We start from the raw sequence: 24839 nt of genomic DNA on the forward strand, positions 1-24839 counted from the left end.
TCCCCTCATCTGTCTCCTAATCCTAACCCGTACTCTAACACTAACCCGTGCCCTCACACGTACGCTCCCCCTAAACCGTTGTCATACACTCACCTGGACCCTAAACCGTCCCCATCCCGTAACCCTAAACCTAGCCGGAACCCTAACCCTAACCCTTCCCAGGAGCCTTCCCCTCACCTGTCCCCTAATCCAAACCCGTACGCTAACATAAACCGTGCCCTCACACGTACGCTCCCCCTAAACAGTTGTCGTACCCTCACCTGGACCCTAAACCGTCCCCGTCCCCTAACACTAACCCTAGCCCGAACCCTAACCCTAACACTTCCCCGAAGCCTGACCCTCACCCATCCCCTAATCCTAACCCGTACGCGAACACTAACATGCGCCCTCACAGGTACGCTCCCCCTAAAGCATTGTCGTACCCTCCCGTGGACCCTAAACCGTCCCCGTCCCCTAACACTAACCCTAGCCCGAACCCTAACCCTAACACTTCCCCGAAGCCTGACCCTCACCCATCCCCTAATCCTAACCCGTACGCGAACACTAACATGCGCCCTCACAGGTACGCTCCCCCTAAAGCGTTGTCGTACACTCCCCTGGACCCTAAACCGTCCCCGTCCCCTAACCCTAACCCTAGACCGAACCCTAACCCTAACCCTTCCCCGAAGCCTGACCCCCACTCGTCCCCTTATGCTAACCCATAAGCGAACACTAACCCGCGCCCTCACACCTACGCTCCCCCAATTCGTTGCCGTACCCTCCCATGGACCCTAAACCGTCCCCGTCCCCTAACCCTAACCCTAGCCCGAACCCTAACCCTAACCCTTCCCTGAAGCCTGACCCTCACGCGAAACCTAATCCTAACCAGTACGCTAACACTAACCCGCGCCCTCACACGTACGCTCCCCCTAAAGCGTTGTCGTACCCTCCCCTGGACCCTAAACCGTCACCGTCCCCTAACCCTAACCCTAGCCCGAACCCTAACACTAAGCATTTCCCGAAGCCTTCCCCTCATCTGTCTCCTAATCCTAACCCGTACTCTAACACTAACCCGTGCCCTCACACGTACGCTCCCCCTAAACCGTTGTCATACACTCACCTGGACCCTAAACCGTCCCCATCCCGTAACCCTAACCCAGCCGGAACCCTAACCCAAAACCTTCCCTGGAGCCTTCCACTCAGCCGTCCCCTAATCCAAACCCGTACGCTAACATAAATCGTGCCCTCACACGTATGCTCCCCCTAAACAGCTGTCGTACCCTCACCTGGACCCTAAACCGTCCCCGTCCCCTAACAATAACCCTAGCCCGAACCCTAACACTAAACCTTCCCCGAAGCCTTCCTCTCACCTGTCCTCTATTACTAAGCCGTACGCTAACACTAACCCGTGCCCTCACACGTACGCTCCCCCTAAAACGTTGTTGTACACTCACCTGGACCCTAAACAGTCCCCGTCCCCTAACACTAACCCTAGCCCGAACCGTAACCGTAACTCTTCCCCGAAGCCTTCCCCTCACCCGTGCCCTAATCCTAAGCCGTTTGCTAACACTAACCCGTGCCCTCACAAGTACGCACCCCCTAAACGGTTGTCGTACCCTCACCTGGACCCTAAACCATCCCCGTCCCCTAACCCTAACCCTAGCCCGAACCCTAACCCTAACACTTCCCCGAAGCCTTACTTTCACCCGTCCCCTAATCCTAACCTGTACGCTAACACTAACAATTGCCCTCACACGTACGCTCCCCCTAAACCGTTGTCGTACCCTCACCTGGACCCTAAACCGTCCTTGTCCCCTAACGCTAACCCTAGACCGAACCCTAACCCTAACCCTTCTCCGAAGCCCTCCCCTCACCCGTCCCCTAATCCGAACCCGTACACTAACACTAACCCGTGCCCTCACACGTACCCTCCCCCTAAACCGTTGTCGTAACCTGACCTGGACCGTAAACCGTCCCCGTACCCTAACCTTAACCCTAGCCCGAACCCTAACCCTAACCCTTCCCTGAAGCCTTCCCCTCACCCGTCCCCTAATCCTAACCCGTATGCTAACACTATCCCGAGCCCTCACACGAACACTCCCCCTAAACCGTAGTCGTACCCTAACCTGGACCCTAAACCGTCCCCGTCCCCTAATCCTAACCCTAGCCCGAACCCTAACCCTAACCCTTCCCCGAAGCCTTCCCCTCACCCGTCCCCGAATCCTAACCCGTACGCTAACACTAACCTGTGCCCTCACACGTACGCTCCCCCTAATCCGTTGTCGTACCCTCACCTGGACCCTAATCTGTCCCCATTCCCGTCCCCTAACCCTAGCCCGAACCCTAATCCTAACCCTTCCCCGAAGCCTTCCCCTCACCCGTCCCCTAATCCTAACCCGTACGCTAACACTAACCTGTGCTCTCACACGTACGCTCCCCCTAAACCGTTGTCGTACCCTCAACTGGACCCTAAACCGTCGCCGTCCCCTAACCCTAACCCTAGCCCGAACCCTAACACTAAGCATTTCCCGAAGCCTTCCCCTCATCTGTCTCCTAATCCTACCCGTACTCTAACACTAACCCGTGCCCTCACACGTACGCTCCCCCTAAACCATTGTCATACACTCACCTGTACCCTAAACCGTCCCCATCCCGTAACCCTAACCCAGCCGGAACCCTAACCCAAAACCTTCCCTGGAGCCTTCCACTCAGCCGTCCCCTAATCCAAACCCGTACGCTAACATAAATCGTGCCCTCACACGTATGCTCCCCCTAAACAGTTGTCATACCCTCACCTGGACCCTAAACCGTCCCCGTCCCCTAACAATAACCCTAGCCCGAACCCTAACACTAAACCTTCCCCGAAGCCTTCCTCTCACCTGTCCTCTATAACTAAGCCGTACGCTAACACTAACCCGTGCCCTCACACGTACGCTCCCCCTAAAACGTTGTTGTACACTCACCTGGACCCTAAACAGTCCCCGTCCCCTAACACTAACCCTAGCCCGAACCGTAACCGTAACTCTTCCCCGAAGCCTTCCCCTCACCCGTGCCCTAATCCTAAACCGTTTGCTAACACTAACCCGTGCCCTCACAAGTACGCACCCCCTAAACGGTTGTCGTACCCTCACCTGGACCCTAAACCATCCCCGTCCCCTAACCCTAACCCTAGCCCGAACCCTAACCCTAACCCTTCCCCGAAGCCTTACTTTCACCCGTCCCCTAATCCTAACCTGTACGCTAACACTAACAATTGCCCTCACACGTACGCTCCCCCTAAACCGTTGTCGTACCCTCACCTGGACCCTAAACCGTCCTTGTCCCCTAACGCTAACCCTAGACCGAACCCTAACCCTAACCCTTCTCCGAAGCCCTCCCCTCACCCGTCCCCTAATCCGAACCCGTACACTAACACTAACCCGTGCCCTCACACGTACCCTCCCCCTAAACCGTTGTCGTAACCTGACCTGGACCCTAAACCGTCCCCGTACCCTAACCTTAACCCTAGCCCGAACCCTAACCCTAACCCTTCCCTGAAGCCTTCCCCTCACCCGTCCCCTAATCCTAACCCGTATGCTAACACTATCCCGAGCCCTCACACGAACACTCCCCCTAAACCGTAGTCGTACCCTAACCTGGACCCTAAACCGTCCCCGTCCCCTAATCCTAACCCTAGCCCGAACCCTAACCCTAACCCTTCCCCGAAGCCTTCCCCTCACCCGTCCCCGAATCCTAACCCGTACGCTAACACTAACCTGTGCCCTCACACGTACGCTCCCCCTAATCCGTTGTCGTACCCTCACCTGGACCCTAATCTGTCCCCGTTCCCGTCCCCTAACCCTAGCCCGAACCCTAATCCTAACCCTTCCCCGAAGCCTTCCCCTCACCCGTCCCCTAATCCTAACCCGTACGCTAACACTAACCTGTGCTCTCACACGTACGCTCCCCCTAAACCGTTGTCGTACCCTCAACTGGACCCTAAACCGTACCCTTCCCCTAACCCTAACCCTATCCCGAACCCTAACACTAAGCCTTCCCCGAAGCCTTCCCCTCATCTGTCCCCTAATCCTAACCCGTACTCTAACACTAACCCGTGCCCTCACACGTACGCTCCCCCTAAACCGTTGTCATACACTCACCTGGACCCTAAACCGTCCCCATCCCGTAACCCTAAACCTAGCCGGAACCCTAACCCTAACCCTTCCCAGGAGCCTTCCCCTCACCTGTCCCCTAATCCAAACCCGTACGCTAACATAAACCGTGCCCTCACACGTACGCTCCCCCTAAACAGTTGTCGTACCCTCACCTGGACCCTAAACCGTCCCCGTCCCCTAACACTAACCCTAGCCCGAACCCTAACCCTAACACTTCCCCGAAGCCTGACCCTCACCCGTCCCCTAATCCTAACCCGTACGCGAACACTAACATGCGCCCTCACAGGTACGCTCCCCCTAAAGCATTGTCGTACCCTCCCGTGGACCCTAAACCGTCCCCGTCCCCTAACACTAACCCTAGCCCGAACCCTAACCCTAACACTTCCCCGAAGCCTGACCCTCACCCATCCCCTAATCCTAACCCGTACGCGAACACTAACATGCGCCCTCACAGGTACGCTCCCCCTAAAGCGTTGTCGTACACTCCCCTGGACCCTAAACCGTCCCCGTCCCCTAACCCTAACCCTAGACCGAACCCTAACCCTAACCCTTCCCCGAAGCCTGACCCCCACTCGTCCCCTTATGCTAACCCATAAGCGAACACTAACCCGCGCCCTCACACCTACGCTCCCCCAATTCGTTGCCGTACCCTCCCATGGACCCTAAACCGTCCCCGTCCCCTAACCCTAACCCTAGCCCGAACCCTAACCCTAACCCTTCCCTGAAGCCTGACCCTCACGCGAAACCTAATCCTAACCAGTACGCTAACACTAACCCGCGCCCTCACACGTACGCTCCCCCTAAAGCGTTGTCGTACCCTCCCCTGGACCCTAAACCGTCACCGTCCCCTAACCCTAACCCTAGCCCGAACCCTAACACTAAGCATTTCCCGAAGCCTTCCCCTCATCTGTCTCCTAATCCTAACCCGTACTCTAACACTAACCCGTGCCCTCACACGTACGCTCCCCCTAAACCGTTGTCATACACTCACCTGGACCCTAAACCGTCCCCATCCCGTAACCCTAACCCAGCCGGAACCCTAACCCAAAACCTTCCCTGGAGCCTTCCACTCAGCCGTCCCCTAATCCAAACCCGTACGCTAACATAAATCGTGCCCTCACACGTATGCTCCCCCTAAACAGTTGTCGTACCCTCACCTGGACCCTAAACCGTCCCCGTCCCCTAACAATAAACCTAGCCCGAACCCTAACACTAAACCTTCCCCGAAGCCTTCCTCTCACCTGTCCTCTATTACTAAGCCGTACGCTAACACTAACCCGTGCCCTCACACGTACGCTCCCCCTAAAACGTTGTTGTACACTCACCTGGACCCTAAACAGTCCGCGTCCCCTAACACTAACCCTAGCCCGAACCGTAACCGTAACTCTTCCCCGAAGCCTTCCCCTCACCCGTGCCCTAATCCTAAGCCGTTTGCTAACACTAACCCGTGCCCTCACAAGTACGCACCCCCTAAACGGTTGTCGTACCCTCACCTGGACCCTAAACCATCCCCGTCCCCTAACCCTAACCCTAGCCCGAACCCTAACCCTAACCCTTCCCCGAAGCCTTACTTTCACCCGTCCCCTAATCCTAACCTGTACGCTAACACTAACAATTGCCCTCACACGTACGCTCCCCCTAAACCGTTGTCGTACCCTCACCTGGACCCTAAACCGTCCTTGTCCCCTAACGCTAACCCTAGACCGAACCCTAACCCTAACCCTTCTCCGAAGCCCTCCCCTCACCCGTCCCCTAATCCGAACCCGTACACTAACACTAACCCGTGCCCTCACACGTACCCTCCCCCTAAACCGTTGTCGTAACCTGACCTGGACCCTAAACCGTCCCCGTACCCTAACCTTAACCCTAGCCCGAACCCTAACCCTAACCCTTCCCTGAAGCCTTCCCCTCACCCGTCCCCTAATCCTAACCCGTATGCTAACACTATCCCGAGCCCTCACACGAACACTCCCCCTAAACCGTAGTCGTACCCTAACCTGGACCCTAAACCGTCCCCGTCCCCTAATCCTAACCCTAGCCCGAACCCTAACCCTAACCCTTCCCCGAAGCCTTCCCCTCACCCGTCCCCGAATCCTAACCCGTACGCTAACACTAACCTGTGCCCTCACACGTACGCTCCCCCTAATCCGTTGTCGTACCCTCACCTGGACCCTAATCTGTCCCCGTTCCCGTCCCCTAACCCTACCCGAACCCTAATCCTAACCCTTCCCCGAAGCCTTCCCCTCACCCGTCCCCTAATCCTAACCCGTACGCTAACACTAACCTGTGCTCTCACACGTACGCTCCCCCTAAACCGTTGTCGTACCCTCAACTGGACCCTAAACCGTCGCCGTCCCCTAACCCTAACCCTAGCCCGAACCCTAACACTAAGCATTTCCCGAAGCCTTCCCCTCATCTGTCTCCTAATCCTACCCGTACTCTAACACTAACCCGTGCCCTCACACGTACGCTCCCCCTAAACCATTGTCATACACTCACCTGGACCCTAAACCGTCCCCATCCCGTAACCCTAACCCAGCCGGAACCCTAACCCAAAACCTTCCCTGGAGCCTTCCACTCAGCCGTCCCCTAATCCAAACCCGTACGCTAACATAAATCGTGCCCTCACACGTATGCTCCCCCTAAACAGTTGTCATACCCTCACCTGGACCCTAAACCGTCCCCGTCCCCTAACAATAACCCTAGCCCGAACCCTAACACTAAACCTTCCCCGAAGCCTTCCTCTCACCTGTCCTCTATAACTAAGCCGTACGCTAACACTAACCCGTGCCCTCACACGTACGCTCCCCCTAAAACGTTGTTGTACACTCACCTGGACCCTAAACAGTCCCCGTCCCCTAACACTAACCCTAGCCCGAACCGTAACCGTAACTCTTCCCCGAAGCCTTCCCCTCACCCGTGCCCTAATCCTAAACCGTTTGCTAACACTAACCCGTGCCCTCACAAGTACGCACCCCCTAAACGGTTGTCGTACCCTCACCTGGACCCTAAACCATCCCCGTCCCCTAACCCTAACCCTAGCCCGAACCCTAACCCTAACCCTTCCCCGAAGCCTTACTTTCACCCGTCCCCTAATCCTAACCTGTACGCTAACACTAACAATTGCCCTCACACGTACGCTCCCCCTAAACCGTTGTCGTACCCTCACCTGGACCCTAAACCGTCCTTGTCCCCTAACGCTAACCCTAGACCGAACCCTAACCCTAACTCTTCTCCGAAGCCCTCCCCTCACCCGTCCCCTAATCCGAACCCGTACACTAACACTAACCCGTGCCCTCACACGTACCCTCCCCCTAAACCGTTGTCGTAACCTGACCTGGACCCTAAACCGTCCCCGTACCCTAACCTTAACCCTAGCCCGAACCCTAACCCTAACCCTTCCCTGAAGCCTTCCCCTCACCCGTCCCCTAATCCTAACCCGTATGCTAACACTATCCCGAGCCCTCACACGAACACTCCCCCTAAACCGTAGTCGTACCCTAACCTGGACCCTAAACCGTCCCCGTCCCCTAATCCTAACCCTAGCCCGAACCCTAACCCTAACCCTTCCCCGAAGCCTTCCCCTCACCCGTCCCCGAATCCTAACCCGTACGCTAACACTAACCTGTGCCCTCACACGTACGCTCCCCCTAATCCGTTGTCGTACCCTCACCTGGACCCTAATCTGTCCCCGTTCCCGTCCCCTAACCCTAGCCCGAACCCTAATCCTAACCCTTCCCCGAAGCCTTCCCCTCACCCGTCCCCTAATCCTAACCCGTACGTTAACACTAACCTGTGCTCTCACACGTACGCTCCCCCTAAACCGTTGTCGTACCCTCAACTGGACCCTAAACCGTACCCTTCCCCTAACCCTAACCCTATCCCGAACCCTAACACTAAGCCTTCCCCGAAGCCTTCCCCTCATCTGTCCCCTAATCCTAACCCGTACTCTAACACTAACCCGTGCCCTCACACGTACGCTCCCCCTAAACCGTTGTCATACACTCACCTGGACCCTAAACCGTCCCCATCCCGTAACCCTAAACCTAGCCGGAACCCTAACCCTAACCCTTCCCAGGAGCCTTCCCCTCACCTGTCCCCTAATCCAAACCCGTACGCTAACATAAACCGTGCCCTCACACGTACGCTCCCCCTAAACAGTTGTCGTACCCTCACCTGGACCCTAAACCGTCCCCGTCCCCTAACACTAACCCTAGCCCGAACCCTAACCCTAACACTTCCCCGAAGCCTGACCCTCACCCATCCCCTAATCCTAACCCGTACGCGAACACTAACATGCGCCCTCACAGGTACGCTCCCCCTAAAGCATTGTCGTACCCTCCCGTGGACCCTAAACCGTCCCCGTCCCCTAACACTAACCCTAGCCCGAACCCTAACCCTAACACTTCCCCGAAGCCTGACCCTCACCCATCCCCTAATCCTAACCCGTACGCGAACACTAACATGCGCCCTCACAGGTACGCTCCCCCTAAAGCGTTGTCGTACACTCCCCTGGACCCTAAACCGTCCCCGTCCCCTAACCCTAACCCTAGACCGAACCCTAACCCTAACCCTTCCCCGAAGCCTGACCCCCACTCGTCCCCTTATGCTAACCCATAAGCGAACACTAACCCGCGCCCTCACACCTACGCTCCCCCAATTCGTTGCCGTACCCTCCCATGGACCCTAAACCGTCCCCGTCCCCTAACCCTAACCCTAGCCCGAACCCTAACCCTAACCCTTCCCTGAAGCCTGACCCTCACGCGAAACCTAATCCTAACCAGTACGCTAACACTAACCCGCGCCCTCACACGTACGCTCCCCCTAAAGCGTTGTCGTACCCTCCCCTGGACCCTAAACCGTCACCGTCCCCTAACCCTAACCCTAGCCCGAACCCTAACACTAAGCATTTCCCGAAGCCTTCCCCTCATCTGTCTCCTAATCCTAACCCGTACTCTAACACTAACCCGTGCCCTCACACGTACGCTCCCCCTAAACCGTTGTCATACACTCACCTGGACCCTAAACCGTCCCCATCCCGTAACCCTAACCCAGCCGGAACCCTAACCCAAAACCTTCCCTGGAGCCTTCCACTCAGCCGTCCCCTAATCCAAACCCGTACGCTAACATAAATCGTGCCCTCACACGTATGCTCCCCCTAAACAGCTGTCGTACCCTCACCTGGACCCTAAACCGTCCCCGTCCCCTAACAATAACCCTAGCCCGAACCCTAACACTAAACCTTCCCCGAAGCCTTCCTCTCACCTGTCCTCTATTACTAAGCCGTACGCTAACACTAACCCGTGCCCTCACACGTACGCTCCCCCTAAAACGTTGTTGTACACTCACCTGGACCCTAAACAGTCCCCGTCCCCTAACACTAACCCTAGCCCGAACCGTAACCGTAACTCTTCCCCGAAGCCTTCCCCTCACCCGTGCCCTAATCCTAAGCCGTTTGCTAACACTAACCCGTGCCCTCACAAGTACGCACCCCCTAAACGGTTGTCGTACCCTCACCTGGACCCTAAACCATCCCCGTCCCCTAACCCTAACCCTAGCCCGAACCCTAACCCTAACCCTTCCCCGAAGCCTTACTTTCACCCGTCCCCTAATCCTAACCTGTACGCTAACACTAACAATTGCCCTCACACGTACGCTCCCCCTAAACCGTTGTCGTACCCTCACCTGGACCCTAAACCGTCCTTGTCCCCTAACGCTAACCCTAGACCGAACCCTAACCCTAACCCTTCTCCGAAGCCCTCCCCTCACCCGTCCCCTAATCTGAACCCGTACACTAACACTAACCCGTGCCCTCACACATACCCTCCCCCTAAACCGTTGTCGTAACCTGACCTGGACCCTAAACCGTCCCCGTACCCTAACCTTAACCCTAGCCCGAACCCTAACCCTAACCCTTCCCTGAAGCCTTCCCCTCACCCGTCCCCTAATCCTAACCCGTATGCTAACACTATCCCGAGCCCTCACACGAACACTCCCCCTAAACCGTAGTCGCACCCTAACCTGGACCCTAAACCGTCCCCGTCCCCTAATCCTAACCCTAGCCCGAACCCTAACCCTAACCCTTCCCCGAAGCCTTCCCCTCACCCGTCCCCGAATCCTAACCCGTACGCTAACACTAACCTGTGCCCTCACACGTACGCTCCCCCTAATGCGTTGTCGTACCCTCACCTGGACCCTAATCTGTCCCCATTCCCGTCCCCTAACCCTAGCCCGAACCCTAATCCTAACCCTTCCCCGAAGCCTTCCCCTCACCCGTCCCCTAATCCTAACCCGTACGCTAACACTAACCTGTGCTCTCACACGTACGCTCCCCCTAAACCGTTGTCGTACCCTCAACTGGACCCTAAACCGTCGCCGTCCCCTAACCCTAACCCTAGCCCGAACCCTAACACTAAGCATTTCCCGAAGCCTTCCCCTCATCTGTCTCCTAATCCTACCCGTACTCTAACACTAACCCGTGCCCTCACACGTACGCTCCCCCTAAACCATTGTCATACACTCACCTGGACCCTAAACCGTCCCCATCCCGTAACCCTAAACCTAGCCGGAACCCTAACCCTAACCCTTCCCAGGAGCCTTCCCCTCACCTGTCCCCTAATCCAAACCCGTACGCTAACATAAACCGTGCCCTCACACGTACGCTCCCCCTAAACAGTTGTCGTACCCTCACCTGGACCCTAAACCGTCCCCGTCCCCTAACACTAACCCTAGCCCGAACCCTAACCCTAACACTTCCCCGAAGCCTGACCCTCACCCGTCCCCTAATCCTAACCCGTACGCGAACACTAACATGCGCCCTCACAGGTACGCTCCCCCTAAAGCATTGTCGTACCCTCCCGTGGACCCTAAACCGTCCCCGTCCCCTAACACTAACCCTAGCCCGAACCCTAACCCTAACACTTCCCCGAAGCCTGACCCTCACCCGTCCCCTAATCCTAACCCGTACGCGAACACTAACATGCACCCTCACAGGTACGCTCCCCCTAAAGCGTTGTCGTACCCTCCCCGGGACCGTAAACCGTCCCCGTCCCCTAACCCTAACCCTAGCCCGAACCCTAACCCTAACACTTTCCCGAAGCCTGACCCTCACCCGTCCCCTAATCCTAACCCGTACGCTAACACTAACCCGCGCCCTCACACCTACGCTCCCCCAATTCGTTGCCGTACCCTCCCATGGACCCTAAACCGTCCCCATCCCTTAACCCTAACCCTAGCCCGAACCCTAACCCTAACCCTTCCCCGAAACCTGACCCTCACCCGAAACCTAATCCTAACCAGTACGCTAACACTAACCCGCGCCCTCACACATACGCTCCCCGTAAAGCATTGTCGTACCCTCCCCTGGACCCTAAACCGTCACCGTCCCCTAACCCTAACCCTAGCCCGAACCTTAACCCTAACACTTCCCTGAAGCCTGACCCTCACCCGTCCCCTAATCCTAACCCGTACGCTAACACTAACCCGTGCCCTCACACGTACGCTCCCCCTAAAGCGTTGTCGTACCCTCCCCTGAACCCTAAACCGTCCCCGTCCCCTAACACTATCCCTAGGCCGAACCATAACCCTAACACTTCCCCGAAGCCTGACACTCACCCGTCCCCTAATCCTAACCCGTACGCTAACACTAACCCGCGCCCTCACACGTACGCTCCCCCTAAAGCGTTGTCGTACCCTCCCATGGACCCTAAACCGTCCCCATCCCCTAACCCTAACCCTCGCCCGAACCCTAACCCTAACCCTTCCCCGAAGCCTGACCCCCACTCGTCCCCTTATGCTAACCCATAAGCGAACACTAACCCGCGCCCTCACACCTACGCTCCCCCAATTCGTTGCCGTACCCTCCCATGGACCCTAAACCGTCCCCGTCCCCTAACCCTAAGCCTAGCCCGAACCCTAACCCTAACCCTTCCCCGAAGCCTGACCCTCACGCGAAACCTAATCCTAACCAGTACGCTAACACTAACCCGCGCCCTCACACGTACGCTCCCCCTAAAGCGTTGTCGTACCCTCCCCTGGACCCTAAACCGTCGCCGTCCCCTAACCCTAACCCTAGCCCGAACCCTAACACTAAGCATTTCCCGAAGCCTTCCCCTCATCTGTCTCCTAATCCTAACCCATACTCTAACACTAACCCGTGCCCTCACACGTACGCTCCCCCTAAACCGTTGTCATACACTCACCTGGACCCTAAACCGTCCCCATCCCGTAACCCTAACCCAGCCGGAACCCTAACCCAAAACCTTCCCTGGAGCCTTCCACTCAGCCGTCCCTTAATCCAAACCCGTACGCTAACATAAATCGTGCCCTCACACGTATGCTCCCCCTAAACAGTTGTCGTACCCTCACATGGACCCTAAACCGTCCCCGTCCCCTAACAATAACCCTAGCCCGAACCCTAACACTAAACCTTCCCCGAAGCCTTCCTCTCACCCGTCCTCTATTACTAAGCCGTACGCTAACACTAACCCGTGCCCTCACACGTACGCTCCCCCTAAAACGTTGTTGTACACTCACCTGGACCCTAAACAGTCCCCGTCCCCTAACACTAACCCTAGCCCGAACCGTAACCCTAACTCTTCCCCGAAGCCTTCCCCTCACCCGTGCCCTAATCCTAAGCCGTTTGCTAACACTAACCCGTGCCCTCACAAGTATGCACCCCCTAAACGGTTGTCGTACCTTCACCTGGACCCTAAACCATCCCCGTCCCCTAACCCTAACCCTAGCCCGAACCCTAACCCTAACCCTTCCCCGAAGCCTTACTTTCACCCGTCCCCTAATCCTAACCTGTACGCTAACACTAACAATTGCCCTCACACGTACGCTCCCCCAAACCGTTGCCGTACCCTCTCATGGACCCTAAACCGTTCCCGTCCCCTAACCCTAACCCTAGCCTGAACCCTAACCCTAACCCTTCCCCGAAGCCTGACCCTCACCCGTCCCCTAATCCTAACCCGTACGCTAACACTAACCCGTGCCCTCACACGTACGGTCCCCCTAAAGCGTTGTCGTACCCTCCCCTGTACCCTAAACCGTCCCCGTCCCCTAACCCTAACCCTACCAGAACCCTAACCCTAACCCTTCCCCTAAGCCTGACCCTCACCCGTCCCCTAATCCTAACCCGTTCGCTAACACTAACCCGGGCCCTCACACGTACGCTCCCCCTAAAGCGTTGTCGTACCCTCCCCTGGACCCTAAACCGTCCCCGTCCCCTAACCCTAACCCTAGCCCGAACCCTAACCCTAACACTTACCCGAAGCCTGACCCTCACCCGTCCCCTAATCCTAACCCGTATGCTAACACTAACCCGCGCCCTCACACGTAACCGCCCCCTAAAGCGTTGTCGTACCCTCCCCTGGACCCTAAACCGTCCCCGTCCCCTAACCCTAACCCTAGCCCGAACCCTAATCCTAACCCTTCCCCGAAGCCTGACACTAACCCGTCCCCTAATCCTAACCCGTACGCGAACACTAACCCGCGCCCTCACACGTACGCTCCCCGTAAAGCGTTGTCGTACCCTCCCCTGGACCCTAAACCGTCCCCGTCCCCTAACCCTAAACCTAGCCCGAACCCTAACCCTAACCCTTCCCCGAAGCCTGACCCCCACCCGTCCCCTAATCCTAACCCGTAAGCGAACACTAACACGCGCCCTCACACCTACGCTCCCCCAATTCGTTGCTGTACCCTCCCATGGACCCTAAACCGTCCCCGTCCCCTAACCCTAACCCTAGCCCGAACCCTAACCCTAAACCTTCCCCGAAGCCTGACCCTCACTCAAAACAATCCTAACCAGTACGCTAACACTAACCCGCGCCCTCAGACGTACGCTCCCCCTAAAGCGTTTTCGTACCCTCCCCTGGACCCTAAACCGTCTCCGTCCCCTAACCCTAAACCTAGCCCGAACCCTAACCCTAACACTTCCCCGAAGCCTGACCCTCACCCGTCCCCTAATCCTAACTCGTACGCGAACACTAACCCGCGCCCTCACACGTACGCTCCCCCTAAAGCGTTGTTGTACCCGCCCCTGGACCCTATACCGTCCCCGTCCCCTAACCCTAACCCTAGACGGAACCCTAACCCTAACCCTTCCCCGAAGCCTGACCCTCACCCGTCCCCTAAATCTAACCCGTACGCTAACACTAAACCGCGCCCTCACACGTACGCTCCCCCTAAAGCGTTGCCGTACCCTCCCCTGGACCCTAAACTGTCCCCGTCCCCTAACCCTAACCCTAGCCCGAACCCTAACCCTAACCCTTCCCCGAAGCCTGACCCTCACCCGTCCCCTAATCCTAACCCGTACGCTCACACTAACCCGCACCCTCACACGTACGCTCCCCCTAAAGCGTTGCTGTACCCTCCCCTGGACCCTAAACCGTCCCCGTCCCCTACCCTAACCCTAGCCCGAACCCTAACCCTAACCCTTCCCCAAAGCCTGACACTCACCCGTCCCCTAATCCTAACCCGTACGCGAACACTAACCCGCTCCCTCACACGTACGCTCCCCCTAAAGCGTTGTCGCACCCTCCCCTGGACCCTAAACCGTCCCCGTCCCCTAACCCTAACCCTAGCCCGAACCCTAACCCTAATCCTTCCCCGAAGCCTGACACTCACCCGTCCCCTAATCCTAACCCATACGCGAACACTAACCCGCGCCCTCACACGTACACGCCCCCTAAAGCGTTGCCGTACCCTCCCCTGGACCCTAAACCGTCCCCGTCCCCTAACCCTAACCCTAGCCCGAACCCTAACCCTAACCCTTCCCCGAAGCCTGACCCTCACCCGTCCCATAATCCTAACCCGTACGCTTACACTAACCCGCGCCCTCACACGTACGCTTCCCCTAAAGCGTTGTCATACCCTCCCCTGGACCCTAAACCGTCGCCGTCTCCTAACCCTAACCCTAGCCCGAACCCTAACCCTAACCCTTCACCGAAGCCTGACCCTCACCCGTCCCCTAATCCTAACCCGTACGCGAACACTAACCCGCGCCCTCACATGTACACTCCCCCTAAAGCGTTGTCGTACCCTCCCCTGGATCCTAAACTGTCCCCATCCCCTAACCCTAACCCTAGCCCGAACCCTAACCCTAACCCTTCCCTGAAGCCTGACCCTCACCCGTCCCCTAATCATAACCCGTACGCTAACACTAACATGCGCCGTCACACGTACGCTCCCCCTAAAGCGTTTTCGTACCCTCCCCTGGACCCTAAACCGTCCCCATCCCCTAACCCTAACCCTAGCCCGAACCCTAACCCTAACACTTCCCCGAAGGCTTACGCTCACCCGTCCCCTTATCCTAACCCGTACGCTAACACTAACCCGCGACCTCACACGTACGCTCCCCCTAAAGCGTTGTCGTACCCTCCCATGGACCCTAAACCGTCCCCGTCCCCTAACCCTAACCTGAGCCCGAACCATAACCCTAAACCTTCCCCGAAGCCTGACCCTCACCCGTCCCCTAATCCTAACCCGTAAGCGAACACTAACCCGCGCCCTCACACCTACGCTCCCCCAAATCGTTGCCGTACACTCCCATGGACCCTAAACCGTCCCCGTCCCCTAACCCTAATCCTAGCTCGAACCCTAACCCTAAACCTTCCCCGAAGCCTGACCCTCACCCGTCCCCTAATCCTAACTCGTACGTGAACACTAACCCGCGCCCTCACACGCACGCTCCCCCTAAAGCGTTGCCGTACCCTCACCTGGATCCTAAACCGTCCCCGTCCCCTAACCCTAACCGTAGACCTAACTCTCTCCCTAACCCTTCCCCGAAGCCTGAACCTCACCCATCCCCTAATCCTAACCCGTACGCTAACACTAACCCGCGCCCTCACACGTACGCTCCCCCTAAAGCGTTGCCGTACCCTCACCTGGACCGTGAACAGTCCCCGTCCCCTAACCCTAACCAAGACCGAACCCTAACCCTAAACCTTCCCCGAAGCCTGACCCTCACCCGTCCCTGAATCCTCACCCGTACGCTAACACTAACCCGCGCCCTCACACGCACGCTCCCCCTAAAGCGTTGCCGTACCCTCACCTGGACCCTAAAACGTCCCCATCCCCTAACCCTAACCCTAGCCCGAACCCTAACCCTAACCCTTCCCCGAAGCCTGACCCTCACCCGACCCCTAATCCTAACCCGTACGCTAACACTAACCCGCGCCCTCACACGCACGCTCCCCCTAAAGCGTTGCCGTACCCTCACCTGGACCCTAAACCGTCCCCGTCCCCTAACCCTAACCCTAGCCCGAACCCTAACCCTAACCCTTTCCCGAAGCCTGACCTTCACACGTACCCTAATCCTAACCCGTACGCTAACAGTAACCCGCGCCCTCACACGTACGCTACCCCTCAGCATTGTCGTACCCTCTCCTGGTCCCAAAACCGTCCCCGTCCCCTAACCCTAACCCTAGCCAGAACCCTAACCCTAACCCTTCCCCGAAGCCTGACCCTCACCCGTCCCCTAATCCTAACCCGTACGCTAACACTAACCCACGCCCTCACACGCACGCTCCCCCTAAATCGTTGCCGTACCCTCTCCAGGACCCTAAACCGTCCCGGTACCCAAACCCTAACCCTAGCCCGAACCCTAACCCTAACCCTTCCCCGAAGCCTGACCCTCACCCGTCCCCTAATCCTAACCCGTACGCCTAACAATAACCCACGCCCTCACACGCACGCTCCCCCTAAAGCGTTGTTGTACCCTCCCCTGGACCCTACACCGTCCCCGTCCCCTAACCCTAACCCTAGCCCGAACCCTAACCGTAACACTTCCCTGAAGCCTGACCCTCACCCGTCCCCTAATCCTAACCCGTACGCCAACACTAACCCTCTCCCCCACACGCACGCTCCCCCTACAGCGTTGCCATACCCTCACCTGGACCCTAAACCGTCCCCGTCCCCTAACCCTAACCAGAGTCCGAACCCTATACCTAACACTTCCCCGAAGCCTGACCCTCACCTGTCCCCTAATCCTAACCCGTACGCTAACACTAACCCGCGCCCTCACACGCACGCTCCCCCTAAAGCGTTGCCGTACCCTCACCTGGACCCTAAACCGTCCCCTTCCCCTAACCCTAACCCTAGCCCGAACCCTAACCCTGACGCTCCCCAAAGCCTGACCCTCACCCGTCCCCTAATCCTAACCCGTACGCTAACACTAACCCGCGCCCTCACATGCACGCTCCCTCTAAAGCGTTGCCGTACCCTCACCTGGACCCTAAACCGTCCCCGTCCCCTAACCCTAACCCTAGCCCGAACCCTAACCCTAACCCTTCCCTGAAGCCTGACCCTCACCCGTCCCCTAATCCTAACCCGTACGCTAACACTAACCCGCGCCCTCACACGCACGCTCCCCCTAAAGCGTTGCCGTACCCTCACCTGGACCCTAAACCGTCCCCGTCCCCTAACCCTAACCCTAGCCCGAACCCTAACCCTAACCCTTCCCCGAAGCCTGACCCTCACCCGTCCCCTAATCCTAACCCGTACGCTAACACTAACCCGCGCCCTCACACGCACGCTCCACCTAAAGCGTTGCCGTACCCTCACCTGGACCCTAAACCGTCCCCGTCCCCTAACCCTAACCCTAGCCCGAACCCTAACCCTAACACTTCCCCGAAGCCTGACCCTCACCTGTCCCCTAATCCTAACCCGTACGCTAACACTAACCCGCGCCCTCACACCTACGCTCCCCCAATTCGTTGCCGTACCCTCCCATGGACCCTAAACCGTCCCCATCCCCTAACCCTAACCCTAGCCCGAACCCTAACCCTAACACTTCCCCGAAGCCTGACCCTCACCCGTCCCCTAATCCTAACCCGTACGCTAACACTAACCCGAGCCCTCACATGCACGCTCCCTCTAAAGCGTTGCCGTACCCTCCCCTGGACCCTAAACCGTCCCCGTCCCCTATCCCAAACCCTAGTCCGAACCCGAACCCTAACCCTTCCCCGAAGCCTGACCCTCACCCGTCCCCTAATCCTAACCCGTACGCTAACACTAACCCGCGCCCTCACATGCACGCTCCCTCTAAAGCGTTGCCGTACCCTCACCTGGACCCTAAACCGTCCCCGTCGCCTAACTCTAACCCTAGCCCGAACCCTAACCCTAACACTTCCCCGAAGCCTGACCCTCACCCATCCCCTAATCCTAACCCGTACGGTAACACTAACCCGCGCCCTCTCACGCACGCTCCCCCTAAAGCGTTGCCGTACCCTCACCTGGACCCTAAACCGTCCCCGTCCCCTAATCCTAACCCTAGTCCGAACCCTAACCCTAAACCTTCCCCGAAGCCTGACCCTCACCCGTCCCCTAATCCTAACCCGTACGCTAACACTAAGCCGCGCTCTCACACGCACGCTCCCCCTAAAGCGTTGTCGTACCCTCACCTGGACCCTAAACCGTCCCCGTCCCCTAACCCTATCCCTAGCCCGAACCCTAAACCTAACCCATCCCCGAAGCCTGACCCTCACCCGTCCCCTAATCCTAACCCGTACACTAACACTAATCCGCGCCCTCACACGCACGCTCCCCCTAAAGCGTTGCCGTACCCTCACCTGGACCCTAAACCGTCCCCGTCCCCTAACCCTAACCCTAGCCCGAACCCTCTCCCTAACCCTTCCCCGAAGCCTGACCCTCACCCGTCCCCTAATCCTAACCCGTACGCTAAAACTAACCCGCGCCCTCACACGCACGCTCCCCCTAAAGCGTTGCCGTACCCTCACCAGGACCCTAAACCGTCCCCGTCCGTAACCCTAACCCTAGCCCGAACCCTAACCCTAACCCTTCCCCGAAGCCTGACACTCACCCGTCCCCTAATCCTAACCTGTACGCTAACACTAACCCGCGCCCTCACACGCACGCTCCCCCTAAAGCGTTGCCGTACCCTCACCTGGACCCTAAACTGCCCCCGTGCCCTAACCCTAACCCTAGCCCGAACCCTAACCCTGACGCATCCCTGAAGACTGACCCTCACCCGTCCCCTAATCCTAACCCGTACGCTAACACTCACCCCCGCCCTCACACGCACGCTCCCCCTTAAGCGTTGCCGTACCCTCACCTGGACCCTAAACCGTCCCCGTCCCCTAACCCTAACCCTAGCCCGAACCCTAACCCTAACACTTCCCCGAAGCCTGACCCTCACCCGTCCGCTAATCCTAATCCGTACTCTAACACTAACCCACGCCCTCACACGCACGCTACCCCTAAAGCGTTGCCGTACCCTCACCTGGACCCTAAACCGTCCCCGACCCCTAACCCTAACCCTAGCCCGAACCCTAACCCTAACACTTCCCCGAAGCCTGACCCTCACCCATCCCCTAATCCTAATCCATACGCTAACACTAACCCGCGCCCTCACACGCATGCTCCCCCTAAAGCGTTGCCGTACCCTCACCTGGACCCTAAACCGTCCCCGTCCCCTAACCCTAACCCTAGCCGGAACCCTAACACTAACTCTTCCCCGAAGCCTGACCCTCATCCGTTCCCTAATCCTAACCCGTACGCTAACACTAACCCGCGCCCTCACACGCACGCTCCCCCTAAAGCGTTGCCGTACCCTCACCTGGATCCTAAACCGTCCCCGTCCCCTAACCCTAACCGTAGACCTAACCCTCTCCCTAACCCTTCCCCGAAGCCTGACCCTCACCCATCCCCTAATCCTAACCCGTACGCTAACACTAACCCGCGCCCTCACACGTACGCTCCCCCTAAAGCGTTGCCATACCCTCACCTGGACCGTGAACAGTCCCCGTCCCCTAACCCTAACCAAGACCGAACCCTAACCCTAAACCTTCCCCGAAGCCTGACCCTCACCCGTCCCTTAATCCTCACCCGTACGCTAACACTAACCCGCGCCCTCACACGCACGCTCCCCCTAAAGCGTTGCCGTACACTCACCTGGACCCTAAAACGTCCCCATCCCCTAACCCTAACCCTAGCCTGAACCCTAACCCTAACCCTTCCCCGAAGCCTGACACTCACCCGTCCCCTAATCCTAACCTGTACGCTAACACTAACCCACGCCCTCACACGCACGCTCCACCTAAAGCGTTGCCGTACCCTCACCTGGACCCTAAACCGTCCCCGTCCCCTAACCCTAACCCTAGCCCGAACCCTAACCCTAACCCTTCCCCGAAGCCTGACCCTCACCCGTCCCCTAATCCTAACCCGTACGCTAACACTAACCCGCGCCCTCACACGCACGCTCCCCCTAAAGCGTTGCCGTACCCTCACCTGGACCCTAAACCGTCCCATAACCCTAAACCTAACCCTAGCCCGAACCCTAACCCTAACCCTTCCCCGGAGCCTGACCCTCACCCGTCCCCTAATCCTAACCTGTACGCTAACACCAACCCGTGCCCTCACGCGCACGCTCCCCCTAAAGCGTTGCCGCACCCTCACCTGGATCCTAAGCCGTCCCCGTTCCCTAACCGTAACCCTAGCCCGTACCCTAACCCAAACACTTCCGCGAAGCCTGACCCTCACCCGTCCCCTAATCCTAACCCGTATGCTAACACTAACCCACGCCCTCACATGCACGCTCCCCCTAAAGCGTTGCCATACCCTCACCTGGACCCTAAACCGTCCCCGTCCCCTAACCCTAACCGGAAACCTCTCCCTAACCCTTCCCCGAAGCCTGACCCTCACCCGTCCCCTTATCCTAACCCGTACGCTAACACTGACCCGCGCCCTCACACGCACGCTCCCCCTCTAGCGTTGCCGTACCCTCACCTGGACCCTAAACAGTCCCCTTTCCCTAACCCTAACCCTAGCCCGAACCCTAACCCTAACCCTTCCCCGAAGCCTGACCCTCACCCGTACCCTAATCCTAACCCGTACGCTAACACTAACCCACGCCCTCACACGCACGCTCGCCCTAAAGCGTTGCCGTACCCTCACCTGGACCCTAAGCCGTCCCCTTCCCCTAACCCTAACCCTAGCCCGAACCATAACCCTAACCCTTCCCCGAAGCCTGAAACTCACCCGTCCCCTAATCCTAATCCGTACGCTAACACTAACCCGCGCCCTCACACGCACGCTCCCCCTAAAGCGTTGCCGTACCCTCACCTGGACCCTAAACCGTCCCCGTCCCCTAACCCTAACCCTAGCCCGAACCTTAACCCTAACCCTTCCCCAAAGCCTGACCCTCACCCGTCCCCTAATCCTAACCCGTACGCTAACACTAACCCACGCCCTCACACGCACGCTCCCCCTAAAGCGTTGCCGTACCCTCACCTGGACCCTAAACCGTCCCCGTCCCCTAACCCTAACCCTAGCCCGAACCCTAACCCTAACCCTTCCCCGAAGCCTGACCCTCACCCGTCCCCTAATCCTAACCAGTACGCTAACACTAACCCGCGCCCTCACACGCACGCTCCCCCTAAAGCGTTGCCGTACCCTCTCCTTGACCCTAAACCGTCCCCGACCCCTAACCCTAACCCTAGCCCGAACCCTAACCCTAACACTTCCCCGAAGCCTGACCCTCACCCGTCCCCTAATCCTAACCCGTACGCTAACACTAACCCACGCCCTCACACGCACGCTCCCCCTAAAGCGTTGCCGTACCCTCACCTGGACCCTAAACCGTCCCCGTCCCCTAACCCTAACCCTAGAACGAACCCTCTCCCTAACCCTTCCCCGAAGCCTGACCCTCACCCGTCCCCTAATCCTAACCCGTACGCTAACACTAACCCACGCCCTCACACGCACACTCCCCCTAAAGCGTTGCCGTACCCTCACCTGGACCCTAAACCGTCCCCGTCCCCTAACCCTAACCCTAGAACGAACCCTCTCCCTAACCCTTCCCCGAAGCCTCACCCTCACCCATCCCCTAATCCTAACCCATACGCTAACACTAACCTGCGCCCTCACACGTACGCTCCCCCTAAAGCATTGCCGTACCCTCAACTGGACCGTAAACAGTCCCCGTCCCCTAACCCTAACCAAGCCCGAACCCTAACCCTAACCCTTCCCCGAAGCCTGACCCTCACCCGTCCCCGAATCCTCACCCGTACGCTAACACTAACCCGCGCTCTCACACGCACGCTCACCCTAAAGTGTCGCCGTACCCTCACCTGGACCCTAAACCGTCCCCGTCCCCTAACCCTAACCCTAGCCCGAACCCTAACCCTAACACTTCCCCGAAGCCTGACCCTCACCCGTCCCCTAATCCTAACCCGTACGCTAACACTAACCCACGCCCTCACACACACGCTCCCCCTAAAGCATTGCCGTACACTCCCCTGGACCCTAAACCGTCCCCGTCCCCTAACCCTAACCCTAGCCCGAACCCTATCCCTAACCCTTCCCCGAAGCCTGACCCTCACCCGTCCCCAAATCTTAACCCGTACGCTAACACTAACCCGCGCCCTCACACGCACGCTCCCCCTAAAGCGTTGCCGTACCCTCACCTGGACCCTAAACCGTCCCCGTCCCGTAACTCTAACCCTAGCCCGAACCCCAACCCTAACCCTTCCCCGAAGCCTGACCCTCACCCGTCCCCTAATCCTAACCCGTACGCTAACACTAACCCGCGCCCTCACACGCACGCTCCCCCTAAAGCATTGCCGTACCCTCACCTGGACCCTAAAACGTCCCCATCCCCTAACCCTAAACCTAGCCCGAACCCTAACCCTTACCCTTCCCCGAAGCCTGACCCTCACCTGTCCCCTAATCCTAACCCGTACGCTAACACTAACCCGCGCCCTCACACGCACGCTCCCCCTAAAGCGTTGCCTTACCCTCACCTGGACCCTAAGCCGTCCCCGTCCCCTAACCCTAACCCTAGCCCGAACCCTAACACTAACCCTTCCCCGAAGCCTGACCCTCACCCATCCCCTAATCCTAACCCGTACGCTAACACTAACCCGTGCCCTCACACGCACGCTCCCCCTAAAGCGTTGCCGTACCCTCACCTGGACCCTAAACTGTCCCCGTCCCCTAACCCTAACCCTAGCCCGAAACCTCTCCCTAACACTTCCCCGAAGCCTGACCGTCACCCGTCCCCTAATTCTAACCCGTACGCTAACACTAACCCGCGCCCTCACACGCACGCTCCCCCTAAAGCGTTGCCGTACCCTCACCTGAACCCTAAACCGTCCCCGTCCGTAACCCTAACCCTAGCCCGAACCCTAACCCTAACCCTTCCCCGAAGCCTGACACTCAACCGTCCCCTAATCCTAACCCGTACGCTAACACTAACCCGCGCCCTCACACGCAGGCTCCCCCTAAAGCGTTGCCGTACCCTCACCTGGACCCTAAACTGCCCCCGTGCCCTAACCCTAACCCTAGCCCGAACCCTAACCCTGACGCTTCCCTGAAGCCTGACCCTCACCCGTCCCCTAATCCTAACCCGTACGCTAAAACTCACCCCCGCCCTCACACGCACGCTCCCACTTAAGCGTTGCCGTACTCTCACCTGGACCCTAAACCGTCCCCGTCCCCTAACCCTAACCCTAGCCCGAACCCTAACCCTAACCCTTCCCCGAAGCCTGACCCTCACCCGTCCGCTAATCCTAACCCGTACTCTAACACTAACCCACGCCCTCACACGCACGCTCCCCCTAAAGCGTTGCTGTACCCTCACCTGGACCCTAAACCGTCCCCGACCCCTAACCCTAACCCTAGCCCGAACCCTAACCCTAACACTTCCCCGAAGCCTGACCCTCACCCGTCCCCTAATCCTAACCCGTACGCTAACACTGACCCGCGCCCTCACACGCACGCTCCCCCTAAAGCGTTGCCGTACCCTCACCTGGACCCTAAACCGTCCCCGTCCCCTAACCCTAACACTAGCCCGAACCCTAACCCTAACCCTTCCCCGAAGCCTGACCCTCACCCGTTCCCTAATCCTAACCCGTACGCTAACGCTAACCCGCGCCCTCACACGCACGCTCCCCCTAAAGCGTTGCCGTACCCTCACCTGGATCCTAAACCGTCCCCGTCCCCTAACCCTAACCGTAGACCGAACCCTCTCCCTAACCCTTCCCCGAAGCCTGACTCTCACCCATCCCCTAATCCTAACCCGTACGCTAACACTAACCCACGCCCTCAAACGTACGCTCCCCCTAAAGCGTTGCCGTACCCTCACCTGGACCCTAAACGGTCCCCGTCCCCTAACCCTATCCCTAGCCCGAACCCTAACCCTTACCCTTCCCCGAAGCCTGAACCTCACCCGTCCCCTAATCCTAACCCGTACACTAACACTAACCCGCGCCCTCACACGCACGCTCCCCCTAAAGCGTTGCCGTACCCTCACCTGAACCCTAAACCGTCCCCGTCCGTAACCCTAACCCTAGCCCGAACCCTAAACCTAACCCTTCCCCGAAGCCTGACCCTCACCCGTCCCCTATCCTAACCCGTACACTAACACTAACCCGCGCCCTCACACGCACGCTCCCCCTAAAGCGTTGCCGTACCCTCACCTGGACCCTAAACCGTCCCCGACCCCTAACCCTAACCCTAGCCCGAACCCTAACCCTAAACCATCCCCGAAGCCTGACCCTCACCCGTCCCCTAATCCTAATCCGTACGCTAACACTAACCCGCGCCCTCACACGCACGCTCCCCCTAAAGCGTTGCCGTACCCTCACCTGGACAATAAACCGTCCCCGTCCCCTACCCTAACCCTAGCCCGAACCCTAACCCTAAACCTTCCACGAAGCCTGACCCTCACCCGTCCACGAATCC

The sequence above is a fragment of the Delphinus delphis genome, chromosome 3 (genome assembly GCF_949987515.2).
Source record: "Delphinus delphis chromosome 3, mDelDel1.2, whole genome shotgun sequence".
Classification (NCBI taxonomy): Eukaryota; Metazoa; Chordata; class Mammalia; order Artiodactyla; family Delphinidae; genus Delphinus; species Delphinus delphis.